Genomic DNA, 25552 nt, shown 5'->3' on the forward strand with positions numbered 1-25552 from the left:
CTCTTTACTTTTCTTGTTATATGTTAAAGTTACTCTGACAAATCAATAATAGAGCCAGAACACATGTAATAACAATAATATTACGTTAGCTCTTTATTAATAGACATGTGAAACTTATTATGCTAACAAGATGATTGATTGTTTGCATTTGTTATATCCACATATATCTAAAGCTATAATATTAGAAATCCCCAAATCATAATCTTAGTCTGGGACAACACATGTGTGCTGCATACAACCAGACCCATCAATTTTTTAGCTCCAAATAGCATAAGAAAACAGGAGAAACCGGAGCATATTTATATAGAAAAAGATATACTTTATTATAACAAAAGACAATAAAAACAGCAATAACACTTAAAAAGTAGATGGTGAATACCATGATATACAAATACAAGAAGGCATCCACCCCTTTAAACTCCCCATATATATACTCTAATCCAGGAGGGAAATCCCTTCCATACGATGCAACCAGGCAAGGTGACTAGCAAGTAGTCAGTAAAAGTGACAAAATACAGTAAAGAAGTATGTACATACTTCTTTACTGTATTTTGTCACTTTTACTGACTACTTGCTAGTCACCTTGCCTGGTTGCATCGTATGGAAGGGATTTCCCTCCTGGATTAGAGTATATATATGGGGAGTTTAAAGGGGTGGATGCCTTCTTGTATTTGTATATCATGGTATTCACCATCTACTTTTTAAGTGTTATTGCTGTTTTTATTGTCTTTTGTTATAATAAAGTATATCTTTTTCTATATAAATATGCTCCGGTTTCTCCTGTTTTCATATATCTAAAGCTGTTTGTTATCTTTGAAAATTTTCAATAAAAAGAAAATTGAAAGAAAGAAAGAGAATGCCAAGAGTGTGCAAAGCAGTCATCGAAGCAAAAGGTAGCTACTTTGAAGAACCTAGAATATAGGACATATTTTCAGTTGTTTCACACTTTTTTGTTAAGTATATAATTCCACATGTGTTAATTCATAGTTTTGATGCCTTCAGTATGAATTTACAACTTTCATAGTCATGAAAATACAGAAAAATCTTTAAATGAGAAAATGTGTCCCAACTTTTGATCTGTACTGTACATAACATTTTTTTGGACATACAATGTACAAAACCCAGCAACTCAGAATTTGTTTACATTTTTTCCATTGTTCAATGGCAGTAAAAATGATAAAACACTTTGCTCTTCAGATTAGTATGATTATAGTGATACCAGATATATAGGGGTTTTTATGTATTGCTATTTTTATGACTTAGAAACAATATTTTACAAAAAAACTTGTTTTTGCACCATATTATGAGAGCTATAACTATTTTTCTGACAACAGAGCTGAAAAAGCACTTTTATTTTTGTGGAATGAGAGGATATTTTCTGGTATGTTGTTCTTTGTATTTGCTGTATTTTCAGTGACACCATTCTTAGTGTAAGTAAGTGTAAGTTTGTGTAATTTCTTTAGCTTTTTTGTGTTTTAACTTTTTGACATGTTATTTAACTTTAAAAAAAAATGTAGTTGCACTATGGAAATTGAATATTTTACACTTTAGTGCTGGTCTCCTACTTCAATACTTCTTTACTGCAGTGCATGGGACCTGTCAGTTTTTCACTGGCAGGGCCTAATGGGCCATCATACCTAGAGGCCATCATTTTGTCTAGTGTTGCCTTGGCAACTATTGTGATTGCGATCATGGAATCCCAATAAGGTTCAAAAAGAATCCCTCTCCTACTGTTAACCATCTAGATGCTGCTGTCGTAATTGACAGCAGCATCTAAGGAGTTAAATGGACCCAATCAGTGCTAAAACTGGTCAGGACCAATGCAGCAGCATGTTCACCGATCAGGGAACACTATTTACTTATTCCTCAGCACTGAGGAATCAAGTTTAGTAACCACTGCCGTAAAAATATGCATTGGTGGCCTTTAAGGGGATAATAGCAATTCAACATTTGTACCCCATAGGCAGAACACTGAAGAAGAGAAATAAAACTCATAAAAAAAGTAATACAATGTTTTATTCTTCAAAGAACATGTCAGCTTACCAAATTGCCACACTCCTAAGGCAAACTGGACCTGTGGTCTTCCACATAACATTTCAATATAAGTGCAAACACTTAGCAATAGCTTATACTGTATGTTGTACATAAAGTATAATGCTTTGGCAGTATAAATTACGGTAACTAAACCAGTTAACGTTGTAAATACACATAAGGTTTTTTACTTTTACTACGTCACACAAGTCCTAAAGCAAATGTCCTCTGAAAAATCAAAATCTAGCTGTAAATGCATACATATGTACAGTACATAATCTCATTTTCCTACATCTGTGTACTTTACTAACTTTTTTAACGTTTTCAGTTGCTTTCATCTAGCAGAGACATGAAGTTTTTGTGTCCCATAATGCACATCCAATCCATAGCTATAGGTTCTGTAAAGTTGATCCCTCCTAAATTTTCTCCAGTGCCCAGCTTTAGCTTGTAAATCACAGTACTCACATTAGGACAGAATTAGACAGATTCATTAGGATTGGCGGTGTGCTCACCAGTCTTAACGAAGGGCTGGAGTATAATGCATCAAAGTCAACAAGAGGTGCATTCCACATAATGAATATGGAACATCTCAGTGCCATGGGCCCCTGTGTGCCTCCCCTGAAATGCTAATTCAGTTAGGGACTGGAGTAGCAAGTCTGGCATACAAAATGCTGGCACTTTTGCTGAATTTCACAGGCGGGTGTAGCCATGCCCCCCACCCTAGCTCCTATCTAGTTCCCCCCATTTTTTAATACATTTTTGAGATCCTGCATCAGACGAAATCCACATTTCTGTCATGGCTTCTGAAGTAGTGAAGGTTATGAAATCCTGAAAATGCAGGTGCTTAACAATTCAGCTAGTCATTAGGAGACAAGGGCAACTGAAAACATTGAAAGGATTGAAGTAATAATTTAAAGGATACAGAGTGCAGAGCATAAAAGAAAATTACGTTATGTAACCACCCTTGGGTTTTCATCTTTGAGGACATTCACACTAAAGGGGTTTTCCTGGCACAACATAAAAAAGATGTTTGTCCCTGAAATGAGTCACTAACCCTCTGTTACCTTTATTTTCCTTTTATAGCTTCAGACACATGCAGTCATTCTTGTGGTCTGTTATTGTTTACATTCTAAACTTCCCTTCAGCTCTCTTTCTGTGTTTGTAGACTACATTTCCAGAAAACAATGAACTCTGGCTACTCTGCAAGAGTTGCACCTTTCCTGCATCCCACACACTCAGTGCCCACCCACTCCACCTACATCTTGAGACTTCCATACAGTCTCAAGAAGGATAAATCAATGACCACACAATTTCTGCATCTCAACATTCTGCTTACTACATATATAAGTGGCGCAGCAGAGTATGAGAAAAAAAGTTGCATAATCTGCAATAGCTATCTTATCTTACAATAAGATAATAGGACATAATGTTATTGTTGTTGACAATGATTCCACACAGGCTGTAGGGTAGGATTGAGTCATATAATTGATAGATCTGTGAAGCCTGTGCCACTTCTGTGGTTACTGTTCTCCCCTCCACTACACAATCCCAGTCAATCACTGGGAAGGATCGATGCCCACCGTGACATCACTGTCCTGAACATACTGATCTGAGAGATGCTGTTTCAGTTCTGTCTCTAGCACGACAGGCTGTTCTTGACTGAGAGGCTACATTCTGTCCAAATCACAGACAAGAAATCTCTGCATTCGGTGCTTCAAACAGAATATAGAAAGAAGCAAGGATTTGGAAAGAACAAAAGTATTGTAACAGTAAGTAAATTATGAAGTTCTTAATTCTCACAGCCTATATAATGTTTTAATAATCTGTATGCCTGTAAAACCCCTTTATGTCTGATTTTACAGTACAGGCAAGTAGCATTAGAAACAGTAATACAGACTAGAGTCTCGTTAATATGAGTGGCTGCAAGGATGATCTTGCTTACGGTATTTTTCAGACTATAAGACACACTTTTTCCCAAAAAAATTTGGGAAGAAAATGGGAGGTGCATCTTACACTCCAAATGCAAGCTTATGGGGGGTTGCAGTAGTGGTGTAGCAGCGTCCCTTCCTCAGGGAACCGGCAGAAGTGTGGCGATGCTAAAGCTCGGTGTTGGCGGTTAGCAGTGCTGAGTGCATCATCGGTTTCCCTGCGGCCATCTTCCTGAAGCCGTGTGCCGCCAGAGGAGGCGCGTGCGCGGACTGAGATCTGGGCTGGGCCTCTCACGCTCCATTTTCCTGAGGCTGTGGGCTTCAGGAAAATGGCCACCGGAGGCAGCACTTGCACAGATTGAGATCTCAGCAGCCCTCGGCTTCAGGAAAATGGCTGCCGGAGCCTACGTGTGCGCAGATTGAGATCTCGGCAGCCCTCGGCTTCAGGACAATGGCCACCAGAGGCTGCACGTGTGCAGATTGAGATCTCGGCGGCCCTCGGCTTCAGGAAAATGGCCGCCAAGAAACTAATGATTAACTCGGTTCTGTTCACCGTGGACATCGGGCCGCAGCATCGCCACATTTCTGCCGCCGGCATACTGAGGAAGGGACCCTGCTCCATGCAACGCACTCTGCTCTGCCTCACCCCCGACACCAGATCCACAGCATTGCACTACTGGGATACCCCAACACTGAAGCATTGCCCCATCTCTGCCGCCGCCGGCTTCCGGAGGAAGGGGCCATGCCTCCTATGACCCCGCTCTACCACCACCGGCCCTCAGGTAAAATACCTTAAATTCGGATGATAAGACGGACCCCCATCTTATAAAAATCTTTTTTTGTGTGGCTATTTTCCACCACAAAATTTGGGGTGCGTCTTATAGTCCCAAAAATATGGTAAATTGTATAGTATTTAGTCTGTAGTCTACAGCATATTACTGTTCAGCTTTAAAACTGAACAAGCATTTTGTAGGCTCTCAGAACTAACATTATGGTACACAATAAAAAAAACAAGACCACTTGTACTCCTACCTTTTAACCTAAATTAAATTATTATGTGAAACTGATTAAAACTGCCATTTGGCTGTTTAAAATATAGTAATTTTGTAGTTTTTCATTATAGAATATTTTTCGCAAACATTTTTGCTTAAAACAGCAACATAGGGAAATTGCAAGTGCTATTTAAATAGCATTTAAATTTGTGTGGCTGGCTTGTTGGAAAAGTGGTTATAAGTAGAAAATTAAAGGGGTTGTCCACTACTAGGCGAACCCCTTCTTGATCTAAATGTCTGGCCCCGATGAAATAAAAAACCTATATTCACGTCCCGTGCCGGCGCCTCTCCTGCGGTTGTTATGACATGTGAGCCCAGTGCAAAATCAGCACCAACTTCAATGTCCCCACCTTTTGTCGAATTGAACATGAAAAAGAAGTCCGGGCTGCAGCTGATCTCTGACTTTATCTTCATGTTCAATTCCACTTAAGGTGGAGACAGTGACACCGGCAGTGATTGGGCGCCGGATTCACTTGTCACAACACTGCACGGGAGCCCCGGGGAAAGCGAGTGCCGACACAGCGGGAACGACGCCGGAACGGTAGGCGAGTAGAAGCTTTTTTATTTTATCGGCGCCAAGCGTGGGGTATGAAAAGGAGTTGTCCAAGCAGTTGACAACTTCTTTAAGTTATATTCTCCATGCAGCTGCTCGCTTTGAGGTGGTGAGGGAAGCATTTACAGTCATCTCTCACTACACACAGTGCTATAATTGTTGTCCTGCACAATGACTGATAGCCTGCATTGCAACTTGAATGAGAAGAGAAGGCTGTTAGTGTGCTGAGTAGTGATTAAAGCCTCTAGGCAGTGGCTGTAAGTGCTCCTTGCCCCTTCCCGATGACTGGAAGTGAGCAGCTGCAGGGAAAATATAACTTAATTTTTTCACCGTAGCCATTGCTCCAATAAGCCTGCCAGATATGATTTAAACATTATTTACCTCCAAATTGCCACTGTATCTGCAAATAAATAGTATTTTTGGAGGTGATAAGTTCCCTTAAACAGATTTATGAAGCACAATATTAGGGAAATATAAACGGAAAACCTACTAATACTCACATTACAAATGTTAAGTTCATTGTTTGACACTGTATATGTTCCACCTGCATTTGTCTAGTCTATAGTCAGCCCTGGCTCATTTAAAGGGGTTGTCCAGCCCTAGGTTACAATTCGGCAGTCACTATGTGTCCGCAGAATTGTGAATCCTCACATCGCGCACACTAAATGACCGCAAATATGTGATTTGCATACATGCAGTCACGTGTCGACTAGATAGGCGTAGTTTAGCTCAATGCAAGTATACTGAGCAAGGACAGACAGTCTAGTCAGAATAGTTCCAGAAATATGCAAATCGCATACTTATGGCCCCATTACCGCCCGTTCCTGAGACTTCAGAGAATCCTCACAGCACGCAGTGCGAGCAATGTGAGGATTTAGAAGTCAGCAGTCACATGGAGCAAGTGCAAACTTGTAGCCTTTTGACTTTTAGAACGCAAAAATAGCTGGAATCGAGAGCGGAAGCCATGTCGCATTTGGAGAGCCTCTGATGTGCCTAAACAGTAGAAACCTCACACAAGTGACCCAATTTTGGAAACTAGACCCCTCAAGGATTTCATCCAGGTGTATACAGAGGATTGTGAACCCAAAAGGTACTACACAGAATTTGATAACATTAGGTCTTCATATTGAATATGTCGTCATTGGTGTTGAACGCAAGTGATCGCTTTTCGAGTTTGCATCGTGTGCTCAGGTATGCACCAAGTATTGTGGGTGCTTGAGTGACATGCTTGATTCCCCACCCCACATGTTTTTTTGGGTGTCTAACAGCCGCAAAACATGTGGGGATTGCATGTGTATTACATGCAATCCCTGCATGTTTTGGCTGTCCGACAACCACAGAACATGAAGGGCGGAGACTCAAGAATGTCACTTGAGCACGTGCAATACTCGGTGCATAACCGAGCACCCGATGCAAACAGGAGTTGTGCGCATTTGCGCTCAACACTAGTCATCATATCTATTGACAAAACCCTAAACCCAACCTAAGCCCAACCCAAACAATAAGCCTAACCTCAACAGTAAGCCCAACCCTAACCCCTAACTGCAAAGAATGAAAAATAAAAATTACAAAATAAATAAATTTGACTAAGCGGATGATACAGGGAGATGATATATATGTTAATTATTGGCTTTTGATCACTTTGATTTTTTTCTTTACGTGATCGCAGTTACTTATTGATCGTGTTCTCCAGGGTCTCAGCTACCCCAGAAGCCCTAAAGATTTTCAGACACTCGGGGTGCTATACCCTTATTCCCGATTGCATTTTTAAAAAGTTCATGAGGGAATAAGGCCCCCTAAAGGCCGTCATTTTAATGCGTATCGGCAGTCGAGGAGTTAAAGTGGAATTCATTATCTTATAAAGAGTCCATCAGGTTCTGCATAGGAATCAGTTGTTTCAACACAGGAAATTGCACTGTGCTATTTCGCCCTACAAAAAAAAAGGTATGAACAGAGCCTAAAGTGTGACCTATAAAATAAGCAAGGGAAAAAAAAAGACCTTACGGGATTTACAATGTCTGGCAATCTGGTGCAATTGTTGTAAGTTTGTAGTGTGCATATCGCACACTGTTAGGCCATGTGCACACGTTCAGTATTTTTCGCGTTTTTTTCGCGTTTTTTCGCTATAAAAACGTGATAAAAACGCGAAAAAAACGCTTACATATGCCTCCTATTATTTTAAGTGTATTCCGCATTTTTTGTGCAAATGTAGCCTTTTTTTCCGTGAAAAAATCGCATCGCGGAAAAAAAAGCAACATGTTCATTAAAATGCGGAATTGCAGGGGATTCCGCACACCTAGGGGTCCATTGATCTGCTTACTTCCCGCACGGGGCTGTGCCCACGATGCGGGAAGTAAGCAGATTATGTGCGGTTGGTACCCAGGGTGGAGGAGAGGAGACTCTCCTCCACGCACTGGGCACCATATAAGTGGTCAAAAAATAAGAATTAAAATAAAAAACAGTCCTATACTCACCCTCGATGTCTTCCCGCCTCCACTGCACGCTGCCGTTCGGTTCCTGTAGCTGATGTGCGACGAAGGACCTCGCCGATGACGTCACTGTCCTGTGATTGGTCGTGAGCGGTCATGTGACCGCTCACGTGACCGTGACGTCACGGAAGGTCCTGCGCGCACACACCAGCTATAGGAAGACGAACGGACGCCGCTGATGAGATGTCTGGGTGAGTATAAGCATTTTTTTATTTTTTTAATTATTTTTAAACATTCTCTCTTTTACTATAGATGCTGCATAAGCTGCATCTATAGTAAAAAGTTGGTCACACTTGTCAAACAGTATGTTTGACAAGTGTGACCAACTTGTCAGTCAGTTTTCCAAGCGATGCTACAGATCGCTTGGAAAACTTTAGCATTCTGCAAGCTAATTACGCTTGCAGAATGCTAAAAAAAACGCGAAAAAAACGGAAAAAAAACGCAAAAAAAAAAAAGCGGATTTCTTGCAGAAAATTTCCGGTTTTCTTCAGGAAATTTCTGCAAGAAATCCGCAACGTGTGCACATACCCTTATAATTCAGCAGACTACAATCAAATAAAGTGACTATAGACTTTTCATTTCAGCCGGGACAACCCCTTTAAATCTCTTATCTCCATCTGTCCCATGTTTCTAGTCTCTGCAAAATATGCTGGGCAGCAGATAAGGCAGTCAATGAGCAAAAGAATAGAACTTGTGAGAGAGGGGCATACAGACAGCTAAAAATAGAGGCAATGTCTGGGAGGAGAAATAGGTAATGGTATTTGTAGTCCCATTATATTGGTAATATCATGCACAGCAAGGCCTGACCGTCTCAAATCATAAATGCTGTACAGAGCTGTAAATAATACAAAAAATACTACCACTATCTACTATGGTTGCATCACCTCAACGCATTCAGAAGCAGGATATAGGTACTTACTTTCTGTATTTTTTAGGCTTGTAAATCCCCTTTAAACATTGACACTTTTTCATAGTTCAAAAAAAAAGTATTATACAGTACGATGATAAAGTTATAGAACGAGAGAGCGTGTCATTCCATAAGTAACAGGCTAGCAAATGTTCACTGTGCATCAATACTTACATTCAATAGCTACATATTGGCACATAGAAGCAGCTAGAAATCCCAAATCGCTGCATGTAGTGTAGAGAGTGTACTATTTACTCCAGTTTGTCAGTTTGGTGTTTCCACTCGTTACACTGTGCAATTTTGTCTTTCACAGAATTGCTGATCCTTGCATGGTGGCCGAAAAGGACTGTACAACAAACACAGAGTAAGACTAGTCTGTTGACCAAGAAATAGGATTAGTTACTGTATATGAAAAAGTCTGGCATCCGTTTAAGTATTCTTGGGTATGTTTTAACACAATTGCAAGTTCCTGGTACATTTGTAAAATTCATGTATTCAAAATGGTCCAGGGGCATACGATGATTGATGTTCTGGAACCAGCAGTCCCACATTGTGCAGAACAGGTTTTCTTGTTCTCTGTAAAGAAGTGAACAAGGAACACATTATAAATACTTTAATATGTGAAAATAACTTCATATCTGCTATTCTAGACAGAAATACTGTAGATCTTTACTTAGAACTAAAAGTAAAGACCCAACAATGGAAGTTCAGCTGGTTTATATTTGCATTTGAAGCTCTTTTATCTGTTCCATAGTAGGAAACTAAATCCAAAACGTCTGCTGATCAGCTCTTCGGCACAGCTGCATGTGTGGCAGCTGTGTGACAGTCGCGACACATGCATGGAGAGTCCAACAAACAGGCTCTCCATGCATGTGCTATGACTGTCACACAGTCGCGACAAATGCAGCTGCAGAGCCGAACAGCTGATCAGCCGGAGCGATCCAGGAAGCCAGGTTCCCTCTGCAGCTTATTCGGTAAGCACTATAGCTTACCGAGTAAGCAAGGACCCAAGCAAATTCGCTCAACTCTACTTATGGGGTCAATCATATATGGAGCATCTTATGGGGCCAAATATATAAAGAGCATTATATGGGGCCCATCATATACTGTATGGAGCATTATACTGTATGGAGCATTATATGGGGCTCATTATACTGTATGGAGTATTATATGGGGCTCATTATACTGTATGGAGCATTATATGGGGCTCATTATACTGTAAGGAGCATTATACGGGGTCCTGTCATGATTCCCAATGGCAGGGACATAGGCAAAAACAGGACTAGCTCTAGGAAGATGGAATCTAAGCTGACCGCGATGCTGAACCTAACGCACAACTACCAGTGGCCGGGGAACGTACCTGCGTTTTATCCCTAGACGTCTCGCACCAGCCGGAGATCTAGCTACCCCTACTAGAGGAAACACAGACCTGGCTTGCCTCCAGAGAAAACCCCAAAGTAATAGTAGCCCCCAACATATAATGACGGTTAGTTAAGAAGAAAACACATACGCAGTATGAATACAGGTTTAGCAAAGAGAGGCCCACTAACTAGATAGCAGAAAATACAAAAGTGGACTTCGCGGTCAACTCAAAACCCTACAAAATACCATCCTGAAATGACTTTAAACTCCGGTATCAACTCATGACCCCGGAGTGGTCATTTCAGTTCACTAGAGCTTCCAGCAGCAAGATTAATATAAATGCACGCTGGACAAAAGGTACAAATGATCAAACTTATCTGACTCAGCAGACTTGGAGCAGGTAGCAAGTAACAGAGGAGCTCTGGTAACATTGATAGCCGGCAAGTAAATGAGTGAGAAGCCAGACTATATAGGAAACTCCCATTTCCTGATGGGAACAGGTGCACTGGAGATAGAAGACAGAAGTCAACCAGTACCACCAGTAGCCACCAGAGGGAGCCCACAAACAGAATTCACAACAGTACCCCCCCCTTGAGGAGGGGGCACCGAACCCTCATGAGAACCACCAGGGCGATCTGGACGAGCCCTATGAAAGGCGCGAACCAAATCAGAGGCATGAACATCAGAGGCAGTCACCCAAGAATTATCCTCCTGACCGTATCCCTTCCATTTAACCAAATATTGAAGTCTCCGTCTGGAAATGCGAGAGTCCAAAATCTTCTCCACAACATACTCCAATTCACCCTGCACCAGCACAGGAGCAGGAGGCTCAACAGAAGGAACAACCGGTATCTCGTACCTCCGCAACAAAGACCGATGGAAGACATTATGAATAGTGAAAGATGCCGGTAGGTCCAAACGAAACGACACAGGATTAAGAATCTCCAAAATCTTATAAGGACCTATGAACCGAGGTTTAAACTTAGGAGAAGAGACCTTCATAGGGACAAAACGAGAAGATAACCACACCAAGTCCCCAACGCGAAGACGATTACCAGCACGACGATGACGATTAGCAAACTGCTGAGTCTTCTCCTGGGACAACTTCAAGTTGTCCACCACATGACTCCAAATCTGGTGCAATCTATCCACCACAGTGTCCACTCCAGGACAATCCGAAGATTCCACCTGACCAGATGAAAAACGAGGGTGAAACCCCGAATTGCAGAAGAAAGGAGAAACCAGAGTGGCAGAACTAGCCCGATTATTAAGGGCAAACTCCGCCAACGGCAAAAAGGCGACCCAGTCATCCTGATCAGCAGACACAAAACACCTCAAATAAGTCTCCAAGGTCTGATTAGTACGCTCTGTCTGGCCATTCGTCTGAGGAGGGAAAGCAGACGAAAAAGACAAATCAATGCCCATCCTGGCACAGAACGCCCGCCAAAATCTAGACACAAATTGGGATCCCCTGTCAGAAACGATGTTTTCCGGGATACCATGTAGACGAACCACATTTTGAAAAAATAGAGGAACCAACTCCGATGAAGAAGGCAACTTGGGCAAGGGTACCAAATGAACCATTTTAGAAAAACGGTCACACACCACCCAGATGACGGGCATTTTCTGAGAAACCGGGAGATCCGAAATAAAGTCCATAGAGATGTGTGTCCAAGGCCTCTTCGGAATAGGCAAGTGCAACAACAATCCACTAGCCCGAGAACAACAAGGCTTGGCCCGAGAACAAACATCACAAGACTGTACAAAAGTACGCACATCCCGAGACAGGGAAGGCCACCAGAAGGACCTGGCCACCAAATCTCTGGTACCAAAGATTCCAGGGTGGCCTGCCAACACAGAAGAATGAACTTCCAAGATGACTCTACTGGTCCACTCATCTGGAACAAACAGTCTCCCAGGCGGACAACGATCAGGCCTATCCACTTGAAACTCCTGCAAAGCACGTCGCAAGTCTGGAGAGACAGCAGACAATATCACCCCATCCTTAAGGATACCCGTAGGCTCAGAATCACCAGGGGAGTCAGGCTCAAAACTCCTAGAAAGGGCATCTGCCTTCACATTTTTTTGAACCTGGTAGATATGAGACCACAAAATTAAACCGGGAGAAAAACAACGACCAGCGCGCCTGTCTAGGATTCAGACGCCTGGCTGACTCAAGGTAAATCAGATTCTTGTGATCAGTCAAGACCACCACCTGATGCCTAGCACCCTCAAGCCAATGACCCCACTCCTCAAAGGCCCACTTCATAGCCAAAAGTTCCCGATTACCAACATCATAATTTCGCTCGGCGGGCGAAAATTTTCGAGAAAAGAACGCACATGGTCTCATCACCGAGCAATCAGAACCTCTCTGCGACAAAACTGCCCCCGCTCCGATCTCTGAAGCATCAACTTCAACCTGAAAAGGAAGTGAAACATCAGGTTGGCGCAACACAGGAGCAGAAGAAAAGCGGTGCTTAAGCTCCCGAAAGGCCTCCACAGCCGCCGAGGACCAATTGGAAACATCAGCACCCTTCTTAGTCAAATCCGTTAGAGGCTTAACGACACTTGAAAAACCAGTTATAAATCGACGATAGAAATTAGCAAAGCCCAAGAATTTCTGAAGGCTCTTAAGGGAAGTCGGTTGCGTCCAATCACAAATAGCCTGAACCTTGACAGGATCCATCTCAATAGAAGAAGGGGAAAAATTATACCCCAAAAAAGAGATCTTCTGAACCCCAAAAATACACTTTGAACCCTTCACAAACAAAGAATTAGCCCGCAAAACCTGAAAAACCTTCCTGACCTGTTGAACATGCGACTCCCAGTCATCGGAAAAAATCAAAATATCATCCAGATACACAATCATAAATTTATCCAGATATTCACGGAAAATATTGTGCATAAAGGACTGAAAGACTGAAGGGGCATTAGAAAGACCAAAAGGCATTACCAGATACTCAAAATGGCCCTCGGGCGTATTAAATGCAGTTTTCCACTCATCTCCCTGCTTAATCCGCACCAAATTATACGCACCCCGAAGGTCAATCTTAGAGAACCACCTTGCCCCCTTAATACGAGCAAACAAATCAGTCAACAGTGGCAAAGGATACTGATATTTGACTGTAATCTTATTCAACAGCCGATAATCAATACAAGGCCTCAGGGAACCATCTTTTTTACCCACGAAAAAAAAACCTGCTCCTAAAGGGGATGAGGATGGACGAATATGTCCCTTTTCTAAAGGACTCCTTAATATACTCTCGCATAGCAGCATGCTCTGGCACAGACAGATTGAACAAACGACCTTTAGGAAATTTGCTGCCAGGAATCAAATCTATAGCACAATCGCAATCCCTGTGAGGAGGGAGCGAACTAAGTTTAGGCTCCTCAAAAACATCACAATAGTCAGACAAAAATGCAGGAACCTCAGAGGAAGTAGATGAAGCAATGGAAACCAAGGGTACTCCCCCATGAACCCCCTGACATCCCCAGCTTAATACAGACATTGTCTTCCAGTCAAGAACTGGGTTGTGAGTTTGTAACCATGGCAATCCAAGCACTAAAACATCATGCAAATTATGCAACACAAGGAATCGAATCACCTCCTGATGGTCTGGAGTCATACACATAGTCACTTGTGTCCAGTATTGAGGTTTATTCCAAGCCAATGGTGTGGAGTCGATACCCTTCAAAGGAATAGGGACTTCCAGAGACTCTAGACTAAACCCACAGCGCCTGGCAAAGGACCAATCCATAAGATTCAAGGCGGCGCCAGAGTCCACATAGGCATTCACATTAATAGATGATAACGAACAAATCAAAGTTACAGACAAAAGAAACTTAGACTGCAAGTTGCTAACTGCAAAAGACTTATCAACCCTTTTAGTGCGTTTAGAGCATGCTGATATAACATGAGCAGAATCGCCACAATAGAAACACAACCCATTTTTACGCCTATAATTCTGCCGTTCACTTCTGGACAGAATTCTATCACATTGCATATTCTCCGGTGCCTGCTCAGAAGACACCGCCAAATGGTGCACAGGTTTGCGCTCCCGCAAACGCCGGTCAATCTGAATAGCCATTGTCATGGACTCATTCAGACCTGTGGGCGTAGGAAACCCCACCATGACATCTTTAACGGCGTCAGAGAGACCCTCTCTAAAATTCACCGCCAGGGCGCACTCATTCCACTGAGTAAGCACAGACCATTTACGAAACTTTTGACAATATATTTCAGCTTCATCATGCCCTTGAGAGAGGGCTATCAAGGCCTTTTCAGCTTGAATCTCCAAATTGGGTTCCTCATAGAGCAACCCCAGCGCCAGAAAAAACGCATCCACATTGAGCAGCGCAGGATCCCCTGGCGCCAATGCAAATGCCCAATTCTGGGGGTCACCCCGCAGCAAAGAAATAACAATCTTAACCTGCTGAGCAGGGTTTCCAGCGGAGTGAGGTCTCAGAGAAAGATACAATTTACAATTGTGCTTGAAATTCAAAAAACGAGATCTATCTCCAGAAAAAAACTCTGGTATAGGAATTTTAGGTTCAGACATAGGAGCATGTATGACGAAATCTTGTATATTTTGAACCTTAGAAGCAAGATTATTCAGATTTGAAGCTAAACTCTGGATATCCATTTTTCAGCAGCTGAGATCTGAGCCATTCAGGGATTAAGAGGAGGGAAAGAAGCAGACTGCAATTATGGCTAAACAGACTTCAAAGGAAAAAAAAAAAAAAGGTGTCAGAGACTTCTTTTCTCTCCTACTTCAGCCAATACTTAACACATTTGGGGCCGGCTATACTGTCATGATTCCCAATGGCAGGGACATAGGCAAAAACAGGACTAGCTCTAGGAAGATGGAATCTAAGCTGACCGCGATGCTGAACCTAACGCACAACTACCAGTGGCCGGGGAACGTACCTGCGTTTTATCCCTAGACGTCTCGCACCAGCCGGAGATCTAGCTACCCCTACTAGAGGAAACACAGACCTGGCTTGCCTCCAGAGAAAACCCCAAAGTAATAGTAGCCCCCAACATATAATGACGGTTAGTTAAGAAGAAAACACATACGCAGTATGAATACAGGTTTAGCAAAGAGAGGCCCACTAACTAGATAGCAGAAAATACAAAAGTGGACTTCGCGGTCAACTCAAAACCCTACAAAATACCATCCTGAAATGACTTTAAACTCCGGTATCAACTCATGACCCCGGAGTGGTCATTTCAGTTCACTAGAGCTTCCAGCAGCAAGATTAATATAAATGCACGCTGGACAAAAGGTACAAATGATCAAACTTATCTGACTCAGCAGACTTGGAGCAGGTAGCAAGTAACAGAGGAGCTCTGGTAACATTGATAGCCGGCAAGTAAATGAGTGAGAAGCCAGACTATATAGGAAACTCCCATTTCCTGATGGGAACAGGTGCACTGGAGATAGAAGACAGAAGTCAACCAGTACCACCAGTAGCCACCAGAGGGAGCCCACAAACAGAATTCACAACAGGGTCATTCTGTATGGAGCAATATAGGGGACTCATTCTGTATGGAGCAGTATGTGGTGCCCATAATACTGTAAGGAGCAATATATGGGCTCATTATTTTGTATGGAGCACTATGTGGTGCCCATAATACTGTATGGAGAAATATATGGGTCTCATTCTGTATGGAACAAAAAAAGGGACTGATTGTACTATATGGAGCAATATATGGGACTCATACTGTATGGAGCAATATACGAGACTCATACTGTATGGAGCAATATATTGGGCCCATTATTCTATATGGAACAATATATGGGGCTCATTATTCTGTATGGAGTGCTATGTGGTGCCCATAATACTGTATGGAGGACTAGACTTTCTGAGCTATTGATATCACTCATGTAATTTAAGAACTAAGTGAAATTGTTGGCATTGTACTATACCTTTAAATTTCTCTGCTATATCAGTGCATCATGAATTGTGGTATGTGTTAAAGGGACCCCACTGACACAGTTTCGCTCGGGGCCCACAAAAACCTGGAGCCAGCCCTGTCTATAAGGCCCACCAACATCACTGAGGAGTTGGAGGGTCACCTGCATAATCATAAGATCACAGGCTGCTACCATAGTTGTTATGGGAGAATTTACCTACCCAGATATTAACAGGTGCTGTGGGTCTGCTTCAACTGCATAGGAGAGTAAACACCTAAGATTCTTCCAGGATAATCTATTGCTGTTATGACCCCAATGGCAGAGGGTCTCAGGAATAAATACCAAGTCTGCAAACACAAAAAACCAGCTCATAGGGCAGTGGTAACTGGGCTGACCATATATCTAATCCTAGCACCACAAATAGAAGTAGCCGGGGAACGTGCCTACGTTGGTTCTAGACGTCTCGCGCCAGCCGGAGAACTAACTAACCCTAGAAGGGAAAAGAAAGACCTTTCTTGCCTCCAGAGAAAAGACCCCAAAAGTTGGATACAAGCCCCCAACAAATAATAACGGTGAGGTAAGAGGAAAAGACAAACATAAGAATGAGTTAGGTATTTAGCAAAGAGAGGCCCACTAGCTAATAGCAGAATATAGTAAGATGACTTATATGGTCAGCAAAAACCCTATTAAAATATCCACGCTGGATATTCAAGAACCCCCGAACCGTCTAACGGCCGGGAGGAGAACACCAGCCCCATAGAGCTTCCAGCAAAGTCAGAAATCACATTTAGTACAAGCTGGACAAAAATAGAAGCAAACAAGTAACTCAAAAAACAAAGAAGCAAGACTTAGCTTAATTTTGCAAGAGCCAGGACCAGCAGACAGGAGCAACAGAAGGATCTGATAACAACGATGCCAGGCACTGGACTAAGGATCCAGGAAGTTTATATAGCGACACCCCTGGACTAACGACCCAGGTGAGTGCCCAACTGAAGAAAGACAATCCCAGAGTCATATCACTAGTGACCACAAGAGGGAGCCAAAAAGTCTAATTCACAACAGTACCCCCCCCCTTAAGGAGGGGTCACCGAACCCTCACCAAGACCACCAGGACGGTCAGGATGAGCAGCGTGAAAGGCACGAACTAAATCGGCCGCATGCACATCAGAGGCAACCACCCAGGAATTATCCTCCTGACCATAGCCCTTCCACTTGACCAGATACTGAAGCCTCCGCCTGGAGAGACGAGAATCCAAGATCTTCTCCACCACGTACTCCAACTCGCCCTCAACCAACACCGGAGCAGGAGGCTCAACAGAAGGAACCACAGGTACAACGTACCGCCGCAACAAAGACCTATGGAACACGTTGTGAATGGCAAACGACACCGGAAGATCCAAGCGAAAGGACACAGGATTAAGGATTTCCAATATCTTGTAAGGACCGATGAAGCGAGGCTTAAATTTAGGAGAGGAGACCTTCATAGGAACAAATCGAGAAGACAGCCATACCAAATCCCCAACATGAAGTCGGGGACCCACACCGCGGCGGCGGTTGGCAAAACGCTGAGCCTTCTCTTGTGACAACTTTAAGTTGTCCACCACATGATTCCAGATCTGCTGCAACCTATCCACCACAGAATCTACCCCAGGACAGTCAGAAGGCTCCACATGTCCCGAGGAAAAACGAGGATGGAAACCAGAGTTGCAGAAAAATGGCGAAACCAATGTAGCGGAACTAGCCCGATTATTAAGGGCAAACTCAGCCAACGGCAAGAAGGTCACCCAATCATCCTGATCCGCAGAAACAAAACACCTCAAATAAGCCTCCAGAGTCTGATTAGTTCGCTCCGTTTGTCCATTAGTCTGAGGATGAAAGGCCGATGAAAACGACAACTCAATGCCCATCCTAGCACAAAAGGATCGCCAGAACCTGGAAACAAACTGGGATCCTCTGTCAGACACAATATTCTCAGGAATGCCGTGTAAACGAACCACATTCTGAAAGAACACAGGAACCAGATCGGAAGAGGAAGGCAGCTTAGGCAAAGGCACCAAATGGACCATCTTAGAAAAGCGATCACATACCACCCAGATGACAGACATGCCCTGAGACACCGGGAGATCTGAAATGAAATCCATGGAAATGTGTGTCCAAGGCCTCTTCGGGACAGGCAAGGGCAAGAGCAACCCGCTGGCACGAGAACAGCAAGGCTTAGCTCGAGCACAAGTCCCACAGGACTGCACAAACAACCGCACATCCCGTGACAAGGAAGGCCACCAAAAGAACCTAGCCACCAGATCTCTGGTGCCAAAAATTCCCGGATGCCCTGCCAACACCGAGGAATGAACCTCGGAAATGACTCTGCTGGTCCACTTATCAGGAACAAACAGTCTGTCAGGTGGACAAGAGTCAGGTCTACCAGCCTGAAATCTCTGCAACACACGTCGCAAATCCAGAGAAATGGCTGACAAGATAACTCCCTCTTTAAGAATACCAACCGGCTCTGCGACTCCCGGAGAGTCAGGCACAAAGCTCCTTGAAAGAGCATCAGCCTTCACATTCTTTGAACCTGGTAAATACGAGACCACAAAGTCAAAACGGGAGAAAAACAATGACCAGCGGGCCTGTCTAGGATTCAGGCATTTAGCAGACTCGAGATACATCAAATTTTTGTGATCAGTCAAGACCACCACACGATGCTTAGCACCCTCGAGCCAATGACGCCACTCCTCAAATGCCCACTTCATGGCCAACAACTCCCGATTGCCAACATCATAATTCCGCTCAGCAGGTGAAAACTTCCTCGAGAAAAAGGCACAAGGTCTCATCACAGAGCAACCAGGGCCTCTCTGCGACAAAACGGCCCCTGCCCCAATCTCAGAAGCATCCACTTCAACCTGAAAGGGAAGTGAGACATCAGGCTGGCACAAAACAGGCGCCGAAGTAAACCGGCGCTTCAACTCCTGGAAAGCCTCCACGGCTGCAGGAGCCCAGTTAGCAACATCAGAACCTTTCTTGGTCATATCCGTCAAAGGTTTAACAATGCTAGAAAAATTAGCAATAAAACGACGGTAGAAGTTAGCAAAACCCAAGAACTTCTGAAGACTCTTAACTGACGTGGGTTGAGTCCAATCATGAATAGCTCGGACCTTGACTGGGTCCATCTCCACCGCAGAAGGGGAAAAAATAAACCCCAAAAAGGGAACCTTCTGTACTCCAAAGAGACATTTTGAGCCCTTAACAAATAAAGCATTCTCACGCAAAACCTGAAACACCATCCTGACCTGCTCTACATGCGAGTCCCAGTCATCAGAAAAAAACAGAATATCATCCAGATAAACGATCATAAATTTATCCAGATACTTCCGGAAAATACCTAAGCCGAAAACGCCCTCTCAGCCAGCAGAGGGCCTACCTCTAAGCCACAACATATAAACCTATAAAAAACCTGCTAGGTTGCAAAATCAAGAACCCAAATGTGAATGAAAATTCACAACCACACAGAAGAGGTAACAAAGAACAAATGATTTTATTAAGATGACATATACATAATAATGCAATACTAAATATGGACAAAAATGGTGAAAGGGAGGACATGCCACTAATACCACCAGCAAAAAGAGATGTTGATGGGTTGCTGGAGGCGGACACAACACGTTCAGGCACCCTGACTCCACAACCACGCTGGGGAATGCCCAAGAATGAGACCAATGGCAAGCAGTGATATACCTAAATAGTTCAGACCTCCAAATGGATAAAGTAAAAATAGTTCAGGCTGAAATAACCCATAAATCCATGGAATGGATCCATTAAGAATGGTATACAACCATATGTGTAGTGTTAAATGACAAAGTCACTGCGCCAGGTCAAAGACAGGGCATAAAGATGTAACTAGCACCGGTACCTCCAAGTCTGAGGGAAAATGTATGCATGCTAAAGATGGTAGAGGACATTACCTTGAGACATGGTAGCAACCGGGCACCGGCGTGGTGTGGGCAGGAAGAGACCTCGACGTACGTTTCGCCTTAAGGGGCTTCGTCAGGAGGCCTCCTGACGAAGCCCCTTAAGGCGAAACGTACGTCGAGGTCTCTTCCTGCCCACACCACGCCGGTGCCCGGTTGCTACCATGTCTCAAGGTAATGTCCTCTACCATCTTTAGCATGCATACATTTTCCCTCAGACTTGGAGGTACCGGTGCTAGTTACATCTTTATGCCCTGTCTTTGACCTGGCGCAATGACTTTGTCATTTAACACTACACATATGGTTGTATACCATTCTTAATGGATCCATTCCATGGATTTATGGGTTATTTCAACCTGAACTATTTTTACTTTATCCATTTGGAGGTCTGAACTATTTAGGTATATCACTGCTTGCCATTGGTCTCATTCTTGGGCATTCCCCAGCGTGGTTGTGGAGTCAGGGTGCCTGAACGTGTTGTGTCCGCCTCCAGCAACCCATCAACATCTCTTTTTGCTGGTGGTATTAGTGGCATGTCCTCCCTTTCACCATTTTTGTCCATATTTAGTATTGCATTATTATGTATATGTCATCTTAATAAAATCATTTGTTCTTTGTTACCTCTTCTGTGTGGTTGTGAATTTTCATTCACATTTGGGTTCTTGATTTTGCAACCTAGCAGGTTTTTTATAGGTTTATATACTTCCGGAAAATATCATGCATAAAGGACTGAAACACTGAAGGAGCATTAGAGAGCCCAAAAGGCATCACCAAGTACTCAAAATGACCTTCGGGCGTATTAAATGCGGTTTTCCATTCATCTCCTCGCTTAATGCGCACAAGGTTGTACGCACCACGAAGATCTATCTTGGTGAACCACTTGGCACCTTTAATTCGGGCAAACAAGTCTGACAACAGAGGCAAAGGATACTGAAATTTAACAGTGATTTTATTCAAAAGCCGATAGTCAATACAAGGTCTCAAAGATCCGTCCTTCTTGGCCACAAAAAAGAATCCCGCACCAAGAGGGGAAGAGGAAGGACGGATATGCCCCTTCTCCAGAGATTCCTTGATATACGAACGCATTGCGGTATGCTCAGGTACAGACAGATTAAATAGTCTTCCCTTAGGAAATTTGCTACCTGGAATCAAATCTATGGCACAGTCACAGTCCCTATGAGGAGGCAGAGCACTGGACCTGGACTCGCTGAACACATCCTGATAATCAGACAAATACTCAGGAACTTCCGAAGGAGTAGAGGAAGCAATAGACACCGGCGGGGAATCACCATGAATACCCTGACAGCCCCAACTTGACACAGACATTGCCTTCCAATCCAAGACTGGATTATGAGTCTGTAACCATGGCAAACCCAAAACGACCAAATCATGCATTTTATGCAGAACAAGAAAACGAATCACCTCCCGATGTTCAGGAGTCATGCACATGGTTACCTGTGTCCAAAACTGCGGTTTATTTTCCGCCAATGGCGTAGCATCAATACCCCTCAGAGGGATAGGATTAACCAACGGCTCAAGAACAAAACCACAGCGCTTGGCAAATGACAGATCCATAAGACTCAGGGCAGCACCTGAATCCACAAACGCCATAACAGGGTAAGAGGACAATGAGCAAATTAAAGTCACAGACAAAATAAATTTAGGTTGCAAATTACCAATGGCGACAGGGCTAACAACCCTTGTTAGGCGTTTAGAGCATGCTGATATAACATGTGTAGAATCACCACAGTAAAAACACAACCCATTCTGACGTCTATGATTTTTCCGCTCATTTCTGGTCTGAATTCTATCACATTGCATCAAATCAGGTGCTTGTTCAGACAACACCACCAGAGGATTAGCGGTTTTGCGCTCCCGCAAACGTCGGTCAATTTGAATAGCCAGCGCCATGGAATCATTCAGACTTGTAGGAATGGAGAAACCCACCATCACATTCTTAATGGCTTCAGAAAGGCCATTTCTGAAATTTGCGGCCAGAGCACACTCATTCCACTGAGTAAGCACGGACCATTTCCAAAATTTTTGGCAATACACTTCAGCTTCATCCTGGCCCTGAGAAATAGCCAGCAAGGCTTTTTCTGCCTGAACCTCAAGATTGGGTTCCTCGTAAAGCAATCCGAGCGCCAGAAAAAACGCATCAATATTTGCCAATGCCGGATCTCCTGGCGCTAGTGAGAAAGCCCAATCCTGGGGGTCGCCCCGTAAAAAAGAGATAACAATTTTAACTTGCTGAGCTGAGTCTCCAGATGAACGGGGTCTCAGAGATAGAAACAATTTACAATTATCCCTGAAATTCCTAAACTTAAATCGGTCTCCAGAAAACAGTTCAGGAATAGGTATTTTAGGTTCAGACATAGAACTACTGGTAACAAAATCTTGTATGCTTTGCACACAAGCAGCAAGCTGGTCCACACTTGTAATCAAGGTCTGGACATTCATGTCTGCAGCAAGCTCAAGCCACTCAGAGGTAAAGGGGAGGAAGAGAGGAAAAAAAAAAAACCTCAGAATTTCCTTTCTTATTATCCCACTTCTGCAATGCATTAAACATTCAATGTAGGCCTGGCATACTGTTATGACCCCAATGGCAGAGGGTCTCAGGAATAAATACCAAGTCTGCAAACACAAAAAACCAGCTCATAGGGCAGTGGTAACTGGGCTGACCATATATCTAATCCTAGCACCACAAATAGAAGTAGCCGGGGAACGTGCCTACGTTGGTTCTAGACGTCTCGCGCCAGCCGGAGAACTAACTAACCCTAGAAGGGAAAAGAAAGACCTTTCTTGCCTCCAGAGAAAAGACCCCAAAAGTTGGATACAAGCCCCCAACAAATAATAACGGTGAGGTAAGAGGAAAAGACAAACATAAGAATGAGCTAGGTATTTAGCAAAGAGAGGCCCACTAGCTAATAGCAGAATATAGTAAGATGACTTATATGGTCAGCAAAAACCCTATTAAAATATCCACGCTGGATATTCAAGAACCCCCGAACCGTCTAACGGCCGGGGGGAGAACACCAGCCCCCTAGAGCTTCCAGCAAAGTCAGAAATCACATTTAGTACAAGCTGGACAAAAATAGAAGCAAACAAGTAACTCAAAAAACAAAGAAGCAAGACTTAGCTTAATTTTGCAAGAGCCAGGACCAGCAGACAGGAGCAACAGAAGGATCTGATAACAACGATGCCAGGCACTGGACTAAGGATCCAGGAAGTTTATATAGCGACACCCCTGGACTAACGACCCAGGTGAGTGCCCAACTGAAGAAAGACAATCCCAGAGTCATATCACTAGTGACCACAAGAGGGAGCCAAAAAGTCTAATTCACAACAATTGCCCAGTTTGTCAAAGAGACGACAAGAGGCAATGCTCTGTTGGATTTGGTTGGCTAACACGGTACAATTATATATTTTTCCCAGTTGGATCTAGTAATTTCTAGCAATACAGAGCTCATTGGAAATGTCACTGTTCTCAAAAAAATTATACCGTGGACCAAGCAGTACAACTGACCATATAATTTCATTTTGCTTAAACCTTATTCGAGTGGGGATGGCAGAAACACTAATGTCCTGATTTATCAATATTGGCATTGTTCACATCTGTCTTAACGATGGGATGTGGTAGAATCAAATCGTACACAAGTCATTGACTCTAATAAGATTTGTGGTTTGAGGTAGGCAACAATTCATAATGTAGATGAGCGAGTGTTGCCATGCCTTGTCCAAAACCTGCCCATTTTGACAGCTGGTTGCACAGCATTGCATAGAGGAAAAGTTCTGAGATATTTTTACCCCTTAATGACTACCAATACGCCTTTGAACTGCGGCAATTAAGGGTACTTATTCCTCGGTGCCGCTTTTCAACGGCACTGAGAAATAAGTGTCTAGCACCCCCAGCATTGGAATTTCTCTGGGGTCTCTGCTACAGGGGGTAGCTGAGACCCCAGAGAACATGATTCGGGTCGGTTTTTACCGACCCCAGGGTTGCGGTCACTGTTAATAACGGAATAACAGTGACCGCAAACAAAAATAAAAAAATCAGATTACCCATTTAATTTCTCTCTCCCCCGATGTGATCGCACATCAAAGGAGAGAAATGGGGTCCCCCGATCCTCCCCCCAGAACCTCCGGAGTTCCTGCATTCCCCCTGCCACCGGCATCTTCTTCCAGGAAGAACATGTCGGGCGCATGCGCAGTGCGCCCGCCGAGATCTGCCGGCCGGCACCAATAGGAAATTTTTTCTATTGGTTCATTTTGATCAAAGTTATTGACCCTATAACAGTGATCAAAAATTTTAAAAAAATAGTAAATCAAACACCACCTTTAACACCCCCTTAGTTAGGTAAAACTAATAAAATAAAAAAATATATTTATTTCCAGTTTTTCCATTATAGTTAGGGTTGGGCTAGGGTTAGGAATGGGGCTAGGGTTAGGGTTGGGCTAAAGTTAGGGTGGGTTGGGCTTAAGCAGGGGTTGGGCTAGGGTTGTGGTTATGATTAGGGTTGGGATTAGGGGTGTGTTGAGGTTAGGGTTGGAGTTAGAATTGGGGGTTTTCCACTGTTTAGGTACATCAGGGGGTCTCTAAACACGACATGGCACCACCATTGTTTCCGGCCAATTATGCGTTCAAAAAGTCAAACTGTGCTCCCTCACTTCTGAGCCCTGCCAAGCACCCAAACAGTGGCTTTCCCCCACATATGGGGTAGCGCAATACTCAGGAGAAATTGCACAACAAATTTTGTCATCCATTTTCTCCTGATACCCTTGAGAAAATAAAAAAAAAATTGGTTCCAAAGCAAATTTTTTGTGAAAATAGTAAAATGTTAATTTTTTCCTTCCACATTGTTTAGTTCTCGTGAAGCATCCGAAGGGTTAATTAACTTCTTGAATGTGGTTTTGCGCACCTTGAGGGGTGCAGTTTTTAGAATGGTGTCACTTTTGGGTATTTTCTGTTATATTGATCCCCAGAACTCACTTCAAATGTGAGGTGGTCCTTAAAAAAAATGGTTTTGCAAATTTTTTTGGAAAAATTAGATATTGCTTGTCAACTTTTAAACCTTATAACGTCCTAAGAAAAAAAATTATGTTCCTAAAATTGTGCTGATGTAAACTTGACATGTGGAAAATGTTATTTATTAACTATTTTGTGTGACACCACTCTCTGATTTAAAGGGAACCTGTCACCCCCAAAATAGACGGTGAGCTAAGCCCACCGGCATCAGGGGCTTATCTACAGCATTCTGGAATGCTGTAGATAAGCCCCCGATGCAACCTAAAAGATGAGAAGAGGTTATACTCACCTGGGCGGGCGGTCCGATCCAATGGGCGTCGC

The 25552-nt window shown here is 43.4% G+C and overlaps 1 protein-coding gene across 1 annotated transcript in view; it reads right to left on the minus strand.

Annotated features, from left to right (window-relative positions):
- The window catches only part of LOC143788781 (uncharacterized), a 417721-nt gene that overhangs the window by 141593 nt on the left and 250576 nt on the right, over positions 1–25552 (minus strand). Inside the window, exon 4 of the mRNA XM_077278662.1 lies at positions 9135–9536. The gene's annotated coding sequence lies outside the window, so the exon portion shown is untranslated. The remainder of the gene's footprint in view (positions 1–9134; positions 9537–25552) is intronic.

The sequence above is a fragment of the Ranitomeya variabilis genome, chromosome 8, assembly GCF_051348905.1.
Source record: "Ranitomeya variabilis isolate aRanVar5 chromosome 8, aRanVar5.hap1, whole genome shotgun sequence".
Taxonomy (NCBI): domain Eukaryota; kingdom Metazoa; phylum Chordata; class Amphibia; order Anura; family Dendrobatidae; genus Ranitomeya; species Ranitomeya variabilis.